The 11,323-nt window shown below is 38.4% G+C and overlaps 1 non-coding gene across 1 annotated transcript; it reads left to right on the plus strand.

The window, feature by feature from the left end:
• The first annotated feature begins 613 nt into the window (after positions 1 to 613).
• LOC125165004 (U6 spliceosomal RNA) lies at positions 614 to 720 on the plus strand. The gene has a single exon (XR_007151913.1). It is a non-coding gene; the product is annotated as a U6 spliceosomal RNA (small nuclear RNA).
• Positions 721 to 11,323: the final 10,603 nt, after the last annotated feature.

The raw sequence follows: 11,323 nt of genomic DNA on the forward strand, positions 1-11,323 counted from the left end.
TGAGTAGAGGCAGTAAGTAAATACCTTCTCAGCCTGTTTTCCAGTTCCCATAGGCAGAACTAATAATATGTTTAAATCCCAGATACTGTGGAAACAACCATGTGGTTTAGGTAGCAGGTAAAGATAAAATATGAAGAGATCACATTTGATAGAAAAAAATGCTATTTTCACATGACACTTCACCTGAACCATTAAAAAGAAGACAATTTTCTAATCAATTTTTCCTTGTAATTAAAAAAAAAGGTAAGATAGCAAGCAAAGATGTAAAAGTCTTCAAGACACTCTTCCTGAGAATCAGTGTATTTGGTGAGATCTCTTTTATTTGTGTAACTGGAGTTTCCCAAGACTTTGCCAGCTTTTGCATACAGGACTTTTGCCACCTGAAAGTGCCCCTTATTGGATCTCTGAGAGCATTAGGGCTTGACTTCTGTGTGCACAAACAGGCCTCTCCAGTTCTTCCCTTTCAACTGCCCTCACCAGCACTGGTTGCCTTACCAAAAAGGACATTGGTGTTGGTCCCTCCATGAAAGCTGTACTGTCTCCTGATGTTCCCAAAGGAAACCCTGAAGGTTCTAAAGCCCAGGGTTGTCACTGAATCAAAAATCATGTTTGGGTGCTCGCTTCAGCAGCACATATACTAAAACTGGAATGATACAGAGAAGATTAGCAGGGCCCCTGTGCAAGGATCACATGCAAATTCGTGAGGCATACCATTAAAAAAAAAAAAAGAATCATGTTTGGTATGTTCCTCAAAGTGTCAGGCAAAGAGTTCTTTTTCCCTCTCTGGGGTACATTTTTTTGATTGGAAAAAAACACAGTGCTGCCAGAGTCCCTGGGTCTCCCAGAATCCCTCCTGCAGTCCCTCTCCCTACCTGGCTCAGAAAGGAGTCCACTGCAGAGGACTAAAGAAACATAATAATATTATTAGCTGGCACTTACAAAGGACATAATGTGTCACGCACCACTTGAAGTCTTTTATGCAGCTTAACTCGAAACACCCCTGAAAGAGACTTACTACTAACACCCACATTTTGCAAATGGAGTATAGAAGATTAAGCACTAAATGCTAAAACTGGGACCTGACCCCATGCCTTCTGTCTATAGAATCTGTGCTCTGAAATGTTACTGCTTAACAAATATCAGGCTGTCTTTGGCATTCCTATCTTTCTCTCACCACAGATACCACTCTCCCCCAAGCCAAATCCCTAGTGAGAATTAATGCCATAGGCACTGGCTCAAGCTGAGACAGACCTATGCCACACTACTATCTTCCAAAGTTTATTTTTCCCATCACAATTAAAAAACAGTTCTCTCAAGCCCCAAATGTCATGCATTTGGCCATTAACACTCTTCAGTAGCCTGAGCTGGATTTATATCTTCCCTAGCTGTTCTTTTGGCAATGGTAAATTACCATAGAAGGACAGAAAATCTGGAATAGGGGCCACTACCCAGAAATTACAAACTCTGCCAAGGCTCTAAAATAGGAAATAATAGGAGCCAGTGGGGACTGGAGAGGCAATAATAAGGAACCAAAAAAAAAAAAAAAAGGAAGTCAAAGAGATGAAAAAAAACATATCAACTTAGTTACTACCTTTGGCCACTTATTCAGATGCTATAATCAAACCTTGTTCCTGTAATTGTAACTCAAATCCCTTGGCATGGAAAGAAAACAAGTTTACCTAGTTCCTATCTTTGCCGGTTCCCCAAAATGCATCTTTTCCTCCCCAAGCCCATCCCAATAAACACTTAACTGAGAGTTGACAATTTCACGTGTGATAATTTGTGAGTGCTGGTCTCAAATGGATCTCAGGTGCGGCTAATATAAATGATAAAATCTCAAGGGCTTGCCAGCTAGAGGTGTAACCTATAAACAAACTGGTTTTAATAGCAATTCATTCTGTGACAGACACTGTGTGATGACTTCTCTGAAAGCATTCCACAGAATAAAAGAACTTGTGTTTGCACAGAATACCATGGCAACTGACAATTACATCTCAATAGAAACTTTTTTTGTTCTTTAAGCAATCTAATCAAGATTTGGGAGAATCAGAACTTTCCTGATAAATTGGTCTGGTAAATTAGAGTGCTTGCTCCTGCTTTGTGCCATAGGGCCCAAGAAGCAAAAGCTGGGCAGTGACTCAAGGTGGCGACTGTAGGAGGAGATGAGCGAGATCTATCCCTCAGTGTGGGGTGAAGAGAGAGAAGTAAAAGATACGCATATATGTAACCATCCACATCCTCTACATCAATCAAAGCCATTGGATGGAATTGAGTTGATGGCCATGCAACAGCATTTCTTTCCCTTTCTTCAAGGAGTAGGTCACCCTTTCATGACCTCTACTTCCCTCTGACAGCTTTTGTACCTTTCTCTGCAAGTTCTTCTACCTCTAGGTGCTGTTCTACAAACCAAGGTTGACACTAAGTCCACTTCTCAAAACCATTACGTTAGCAGTGGGACCCCTGGAGTAAAATCAGAAAACAACTTTGTTTTCCTACATGGCCATTCAAATTCACTCTTGGGGCAAGCTCTTCCCCTTGCATTTGGATAAAAACTCTTTTAATCACTCTCAAATTAAAAAAGTCTTCTAGCAATGTCAAGTCATTAAAAATTATTCTTTATTCAGTAATGAATATGTACAGGATGATGCAATAAGTTAAAATTTCAATCTTAATTAAAAGGTTACAGTCTTGCATCTTGGATAAGGCATGCTGGGCTTGTTGCTGCTCTCTCCTTTCTGGACACCCACTACCACACCTAAGCATTCACTCATTAGATATCTTTGGGTCCCCAGGAGCTGAATTCTCCAAAAATCCTTTTTACTGCTCCAACACTTTTATTCTTCCACGTGAGTGATGGATTAAGAGCAGCCAAACTGGTTTTTCACTACCTAAATCATGATCCATTCAGCCAATTCATTAAAACATCCATTTGGCAGGGGCCAAGATGGTGGAACAACATGGAAGATTTTTTTGCATCTCTCATCCCTGAAATGTAGCCAGATCAACACTAAACCATTTTGGGGGGTGGGGGAGAGGGGAAAGTGGGTGGTGGGCATTGAGGAGGGCACTTGTTGGGATGAACACTGGCTGTTGTATGGAAAGGTAACAAATACTTGGAGACTGAAGACCATCCTACTAAAGAATGAATGGGCTAACCAAGAAATTAAAGGGGAAATTAAAAAGTACATGGAAGCCAATGAAAATGATAACACCACAGCCCAAAGCCTCTGGGATGCAGCAAAGGCAGTCATGAGAGGAAAGTATATAGCAATCCCGGCCTTCCTAAAGAAGGAAGATAGGTGTCAGATACCTCAACCTTACTTTACACTTAAAGATCTAGAAAAAGAACAGCAAACAAAACCCAAAACCAGCAGAAGACAGGAAATAATTAAAGATTAGAGCAGAAATCAATGCTATCAAAACCAAAACAACAATAGAACAGATAAATGAAACCAGAAGCTGGTTCTTTGAAAGAATTAACAAAATTGATAAACCCCTAGCCAGTTTGTTCAAAAAGGAAAAGGAAAGGACCCAAATAAATAAAATTCAGAGTGAAAGAGGGGAGATCACAACCAACATTACAGAAATACAAACAATAATAAGAGAATATTATGAGCAATTATACACCAATAAAATGGGCAATCTGGAAGAAATGGACAAATTCCTAGAAACATATAAACTACCAAAACTGAACAGGAAGAAATAGAAAATTTGAACAGAGTAGAAAAATTGAACAGGCCCATAACTGGTAAAGAAATCGAATTAGTAATCAAAAATCTCCCAAAAAACAAGAGTCCAGGGCCAGATGGCTTTCCAGGGGAATTCTACCAAACATTTAAGGAAGAGTTAACACCTATTCTCTTGAAGCTGTTCCAAAAAATAGAAATGGAAGGAAAACTTCCAAACTCTTTCTATGAAGCCAGCATTACCTTGATTCCAAAATCAGACAAAGACCCCATTAAAAAGGAGAACTACAGACCAATTTCCCTAATGAACATAGATGCAAAAATCCTCAACAAGATACTAGCCAGATCCAACCAGATCCAACAACACATTAAAAGAATTATTCACCACGACCAAGTGGAATTTATACCTGAGATGCAGAGCTCATTCAATATCTGCAAAATAATCAATATAGTACATCACATCAATAAAAGAAAGGACAAGAACCACATGATCCTCTCAATAGACGCAGAGAAAGCATTTGACAAACTACAGCATCCTTTCTTGATAAAAACCCTCAAGAAAGTAGGGGTAGAATGATCATACCTCAAGATCATAAAAGCCATATATGAAAGACCCACTGCTAATATCATCCTCAGTGGGGAAAAACTGAGAGCTTACCCCCTAAGATCAGGAACATGACAGGGATGTCCATTCTCACCACTGTTATTCAACATAGTATTAGAAATCTTAGACTCAGCAATCAGACAACACAAAGGAATAAAAGGCATCCAAATCAGCCAGGAGAAAGTCAATCTTTCACTCTTTGCAGTGACATGACACTCTATGTAGAAAACCCAAAAGATTCCACCAAAAAAACTACTATATCTGATCCAGGAATCCAGCAAAGTCACAGGATATAAAATCAATGCACAGAAATCAGTTGCATTCCTATACACCAATAATGAAGCAACAGAAAGAGAAATCAAGAAATTGTTTCCATTTACAATCGCACCAAAAACCATGACATACCTAGGAATAAACATAACCAAAGAGGTGAAAAATCTTTACACTGAAAACTATAGAAAGGTTATGAAAGAAGTTGAAGAATACACAAAAGAAATAGAAAAATATTCCATGCTCCTGGATTGGAAGGACAAACATTGTTAAAATGTTGATACCACCCAAAGCAATTAACATATTCAATGCAATATGAATATGCAATATCAAAATAACACCAGCATTCTTCACAGAGCTAGAACAAACAATCCTAAAATTTGTATGGAACCAGAAAAGACCCCAAATAGCCAAAGCAATCTTGAGAGAAAAAAAACAAAAACAAAGCCAGAGGCATCACACTCCTGGACTTCCAGATGTATTACAAAGCTGTAATCATCAAGACAGTATGGTACTGGCATAAATACAGACACTCAGATCAATGGAACAGAATAGAGAACCAAGAAATGGATGCACAAACATATGGCTAACTAATCTTTGACAAAGCAGGAAAGAATATCCAATGGAATAAAGACAGTCTCTTCAGAAAATGGTGCTGAGAAAACTGGACAGCGACATTCAGAAAAATGAATCTTGGCCACTTTCTTACACCATACACAAAAATAAACTCAAAAATGGATGAAAGACCTAAATGTAAGACAGGAAGTCATCAAAATCCTAGAGGAGAGAGCAGGAAAAAACCTCTTTGACCTCGGCTGCAGCAACTTCTTATTGAACACGTCTCCAGAGGCAAGGGAAACAAAAACAAAAATAAACTATTGGGACTTCATCAAAATAAAAAGCTTCTGAACAGTGGAGGAAACCATGAACAAAACTAAAAGGCAACCAATGGAATGGGAGAAGATATTTGCAAATGACATATCAGATAAAGGGTTAGTATCCAAAATCTATAAAGAACTTATCAAACTCAACATCCAAAAGACAAATAATCCAGTGAAGAATGGGCAAAAGATATCAATAGACATTTCTCCAAAGAAGACATCCAGATGGCCAAATGACACATGAAGAAAATGCTCTGTATCACTCATCCTCAGGGAAATACAAATCAAAACCACAATATCACCTCACACCTGTCAGAATGGCTAACATTAACAACTCAGGCAACAACAGATGTTGGTGAGGATGAGGATAAAGAGGATCTCTTTTGCACTGCTGGTGGAAATGCAAACTGGTGCAGCCACTCTGGAAAACAGTATGGAGGTTCCTCAAAAAATTAAAAATAGAAGTACCCTATAACCCAGCAATTGCACTACTAGGTATTTATCCAAGGGATTCAGGTGTGCTGTTTTGAAGGGGCATAGGTACCCCAATGTTTATAGCAGCACTGTTGACAATAGCCAAAATATGGAAAGAGCCCAAATGTCCATCGATGGATGAATGGATAAAGAAGATGTGGTATATATATATACATACATACAACAGAGTATTATTCTGAAATCAAAAAGAACGAAATCTTGCCATTTGCAACTACGTGGCTAGAACTTGAGGGTATTATCCTAAGTGCAATTAGTCAGTCAGAGAAAGACAAATATCATAGGACTTCACTCATATGAGGAATTTAAGATACTAAACAGATGAACATAAAGGAAGGAAAGCAAAAATAATATAAAAACAGGGAGGGGGACAAAACATAAATGACTCTTAAATATAGAGAACAAACAGAGTTACTAGAGAGGTTGTGGGAGGGGGGATGGTCTAAATGGGCAAGGGGCATTAAGGAATCTACTCCTGAAATCAGTGTTGCACCATATGCTAACTAACTTGGATGTAAATTAAACAATAAATAAATTTTTAAAATAAATAAAAATAAAATAAAATATCCATTTGGTCTTTTGATTTAATTACAACTTATGGTATGTCTTCTATTTACAGAGCACTGTGCTAAGGATACTGCAAAAGACAGCTCTCTGCCATTCAGAAATTTTCCATCTAGTTCAGATGAGAAAACATGAACACAAATAAGTAGACCACAACACCGTGTATACTATGACCCTATGGTCATGAGAATAGTAAATGCTGCAGGAAATTAGTAAAGGAAACTATCTTTTCCAACATGGATTATTGGAGAAGACTTCATGAGGACATAGAATGTGAATTTGAAACTTGAAGGCCATATAATTATAATTAGCTCAATATGGTGTTTTATGCACGTATTTCTATTAAACCCTACAACAACCTTACAAAATAGTACTATTATTATCTGTAGTTACATATGAGAAATCTAAAAGCTAGTGGTATCAAGTAATTTCATTCAAGTTCCCATAGCTGAGAAGAGAAGATCAGGGACTCAAACATTGTCTACTTCAGAACCTTGGAGAGTACTTTCCAAAATGGGAGGTGGAGGTGGAGAATAATACAAATAAGAAAACAAAGTGAGGAAAGGTAAAGGGTGGTCAAAGAATGGGCTAACAGGACATCCCATTTTGACAGGAAGGAAAAAGCTCAGCATGAGGTATTGGAAGATGACAGAAATGTTTGGTGGAACAGTGGACTCAATTATCTCCAAATGTGAGTAGCTTTTAGGAAGAACCTCTAACAGAAGAGCATGTCTGGCAGCTATTTGTCCCATTTGTGTCTACCATCTCCCCTAGTGCTGACCACAACAAGTTTGTCATGAATTCAAGCCTGTGTTTATTTCACCTCTTTCTTTCTTATGCCCCTAGGAATTGATCTGACAACTCCTATATGAGGAGAGTTTCTATTTACACAGTCCTGCATTCAGGTGTCTGGACAGCTCATCCTCATGACATGACTCTCCTTTTCCACAACCCAAATAAATAAAAATGCCAATCAAAAGTCTTCAGTAGGGCAGGCTGCTTTTTTAATCTTGTAGTGTGTTTAGAGGGTAAGAGTGTGAGCAGGGAGACATGTGAGACAGGGGAAATACTAGAGAATAACAGTGAGGTGACCTAGAGGAAAGATCTATCACAACTAAGAAAAACTCATTTATCTGCTCAGAGAAAAACAGTCAATTATGGTTTTCAGTGAGGTCTTAGGAAGTGTGACATAAGCTGCCATTTAACCAATAAAAAAGTCTTTTTATTTTTTTTTAGGTGTATATTATCTATCGTTATGTTTGACTTATAGAGAGTGATATCCTTGTGAAATTAGGGGGTCTAGTGAGTTTTCTTCAAAACACAACAATTAATTGTGCTGCTCCTTCAACTCTTTCCTACATGACCATTTTCGCCCTAGACCTAATGTACTTTTAATCCTCATAGTCATATCACTGAGATTTTGCATTTACTAGACTACCTAGCTACTATCTTTTTTTCTTTTTCCAAATTAAAAAGAAACAAATGAGATGCGCCTAGGTGGCTCAGTTGGTTAAGCGTCCGACTTTGGCTCAGGTTATGATCTTGGGGTTCATGAGTTCAAGCTCTGCATTGGGCTCTGTACTGATAGCTCAGAGCCTGGAACGTGTTTCGGATTCTGCGTCTCCCTCTCTCTGCCCATCCCCCACTTGCTCTCTCTCTCTCTCTCTCTCTCTCTCTCTCAAAAATAAATAAACATTAAAAAATGGGGGAGGGGGGTGCAGCGCCTGGGTGGCTCAGTTGGTTAAATGTGAAACTTCGGCTCAGGTCATGATCTTGCGGTTCATGAGTTCAAGCTCGCCATTGGGCTCTGTACAGACAGCTCACAGCCTGGAGCCTATTTTGGATTCTGTGTCTCCCTCTCTCTCTCCTCCTCTCCCACTCCTGTTCTGTCTGTCTGTCTGTCTCTCTCTCTCTCAAAAATAAATAAACATTTTTTTTTTAATTTTAAGGGAAGAAATGAAATGGTAAGTGCAGCCATTAATAGCTGCAGAATGAGTTAGAACTTCAAAACTTGGAGTGTCTAGATTGTTACTGGGTCTGGCCTTATACTGTAACTCCTATAGGGGTTGGTAGGTCTTTTCCTGTGACTGAGGTACAGGAGGAAATTCCAAAAGCATCAGGCATAGAATAATTTATATTTCCCATGGGGCTCTCCCCATTTCTCTAGGTATGGTGTCAGATTTGGGGTTCTCTTTTCAGGCATTTTTTTTTTCTGATATAGTAATGTTTGAAACCTTGCTTTCAGTCACTAAAGAAGAGCAGCAAATATACATGAAATGCCTCCTTAGGAGATTCAGAGGTACTGGTAAGTTCTGCAGTAAGGAATTGCCTTCAGTTTTATTTCACCTGGAAGTCCCCATACTTTTCTTCTTGTAATAGCTATTATCGTCCTGTAGACACATGTTAGGAAGCACTGTTATAGATGAAAATAAAGACATGCAACATCTGGCCTGTCAGACTGGATTATAATAAAAGTCTTTTGGGTTGACAGGAAAAAAAATGCATAACTGCAAGTGTATTTTTCATGCATCAAACACCTATAAATTACATATCCTAAATATGAACTATTATGATGGAATTTTAAATGCCCAAGATAAAAATAAAATAAATAAATCAGAGTTTATCATTTCAAGTTTCATTTTTATGCTATTTCCAACAGAAGTATACTCTCGTTTTCTAGAAATTTCCTTGAAATTTTTAATGAACATTCTAAACGCACCTGGGCTACATAGCCTGGCTTCTTATTCCACCTTTATAAATAGGTCTGATCCACTGAAAACTACAGAGATACAATTATGTGCCAGAAAAATACAACTGTAGATTTTTTTTTCCCAGAAACTGCAATAGAGCCCTCCTGTGGCTAATTTAATCCAACAAAATTTCCCTGATCTAAGCAGAAAAGCATATAAAGAAGCAGTTTTACTGCAGCTATAGCCATGGCAATGTGCTTTGAGTCTAAGAGCCCTGGGAATAAACAGCTCTATGACAAATATATATTCCCTTAGAAAGAGAAAATAAAGCCTAAGGATAGAAGGAAAAGAATTTACCTCTTTATTTTGCAGACAGTGTCTGAAGTCATTTTTATCAATTTCATGGCCGTAGTTTACCAGAAGGAAAGGCCTGGAATTTAGGAGCTATTGCAGCAGTGAGAAAATATGTGTACCTTAAAAAAGGAAAACCACCTATTTCCATGACTTAAATTTCCCAAATGTTAAATGAGAAAAGAAGTTTCCATTTATCCAGAAACAATTTATCTAGCAGATACTGTAGACTGAGTATCAGTGTCCTCCTAAAATTCATATGTTGCAAATCTAAATGCCCAGTGTGATGGTATTAGAGGTGGGAGGGGGGTATTTGGATGGTGATTAGGAATTAGTACCCTTATAAAAGAGGCATAAGAAAGCTCCCTTGCCTCTTCTCTCATGTGAGATTATAATGAGAGATGGCTATCAATGAGGAAGTGTATTCTCACCAGGCATCAAATCTATCAGCACCCTGATCTTGGACTTCCCAGCCCCCAGAACTAAAAGAAATTAATTTACACTGTTAATAAGTCATCAACTTGTGATATTTTATTATAGCAGCCCAAACAGAGTAAGACAGAAATTGACAACAAGAGTGTAATGTCCTTAACAAACACATAAAAAATGTGGAAGCAGCTTTGGGACCAAGTATTGGGTAGAAGCTGGAAGAATTTTGAGGTGCATGCTAGAAAAAGTCTACATTGCCAAGAACAGACCATTAAGGTTGATTCTGGTATGAATCCAGAAAGAAAAGAAGAGAAAGCCACAGTCTTTTAAGAGAATAGCTACATAATCCTGAACAAACATTGGTAGAAATATGGAAAAGAAAAGCCATTCTGATGAGATTACAGATGGAAATGAGGAACATATTAGTGGAACAAAGACCATCCTTGTTATAAAGTGGCAAAGGACTTGGCTGAATTGTGTTCATATGTTTTATGGAAGGTAGACTGGAAAGTGATGATAAAATTGGGTATTTGGCTAAGGAAATATCTAAGCAAAGTATAGAAGGAATGGCCTGATCCTTCTTGGACTGCTTTATAGTAAAATGCAAGAAGAGAGAAATGACTTAAAAATGGAATTATTAATTAAAAGAGGAGCAGAACTTAAAGATTTGGAAAATTATCACCCCATCTATATTGGAAAAAATGGGAAAAAGCCTATTCAGGAGAAAACACATAATGCATGGCCAAATTTGATAAAGAGATTAATATGAATCAGCTATCTCCACAGAGGCTTGGAGCTATTCTTCCAGATAATGGGGAGATTAGTCAGCCATCTAAACACAAGTTGTTTGGGAAACACCCAGTCTTCCTTCCTGTGTGTCTACCTTACTCTAACACTACTGCCACATTCACAACACTTGTGACACCAAATGTGGGGGGGGGATTTCTCCTACCAAGCAGTTCTCTAGACACCAGCTGGGTGTCCTATAACTTAACTCAATTCTGACACTACCCAGAGATAGCATATGATCCCACAGATTAAAGGCTCATTCCCACAAGACTGTTCCCACCCCACTTCAGATGTCAATCACAAGTCCCCACTGTCACCCTTGCTTCTGACTAACAGGCTATAAACCTGAGGTTCCCACAATCCTCTCCTCAGATTCAATTAATTTGACAACATCTCACAGAACTCAGGGAAACACTTATTTACCATTTACCTATTTACTAAAAGATATGATAAAAGATACAGAAGAACTGCCAGACGAAGAGATGAATTGGGTGAGGTCTGGGAGGGTCCTGAGTACAGAAGCTTCTGTCCCTGTGGAGTTGGGGTGTGCCACCCTCCCAGTATGTA

The sequence above is a fragment of the Prionailurus viverrinus genome, chromosome B1 (genome assembly GCF_022837055.1).
Source record: "Prionailurus viverrinus isolate Anna chromosome B1, UM_Priviv_1.0, whole genome shotgun sequence".
Lineage (NCBI taxonomy): Eukaryota > Metazoa > Chordata > Mammalia > Carnivora > Felidae > Prionailurus > Prionailurus viverrinus.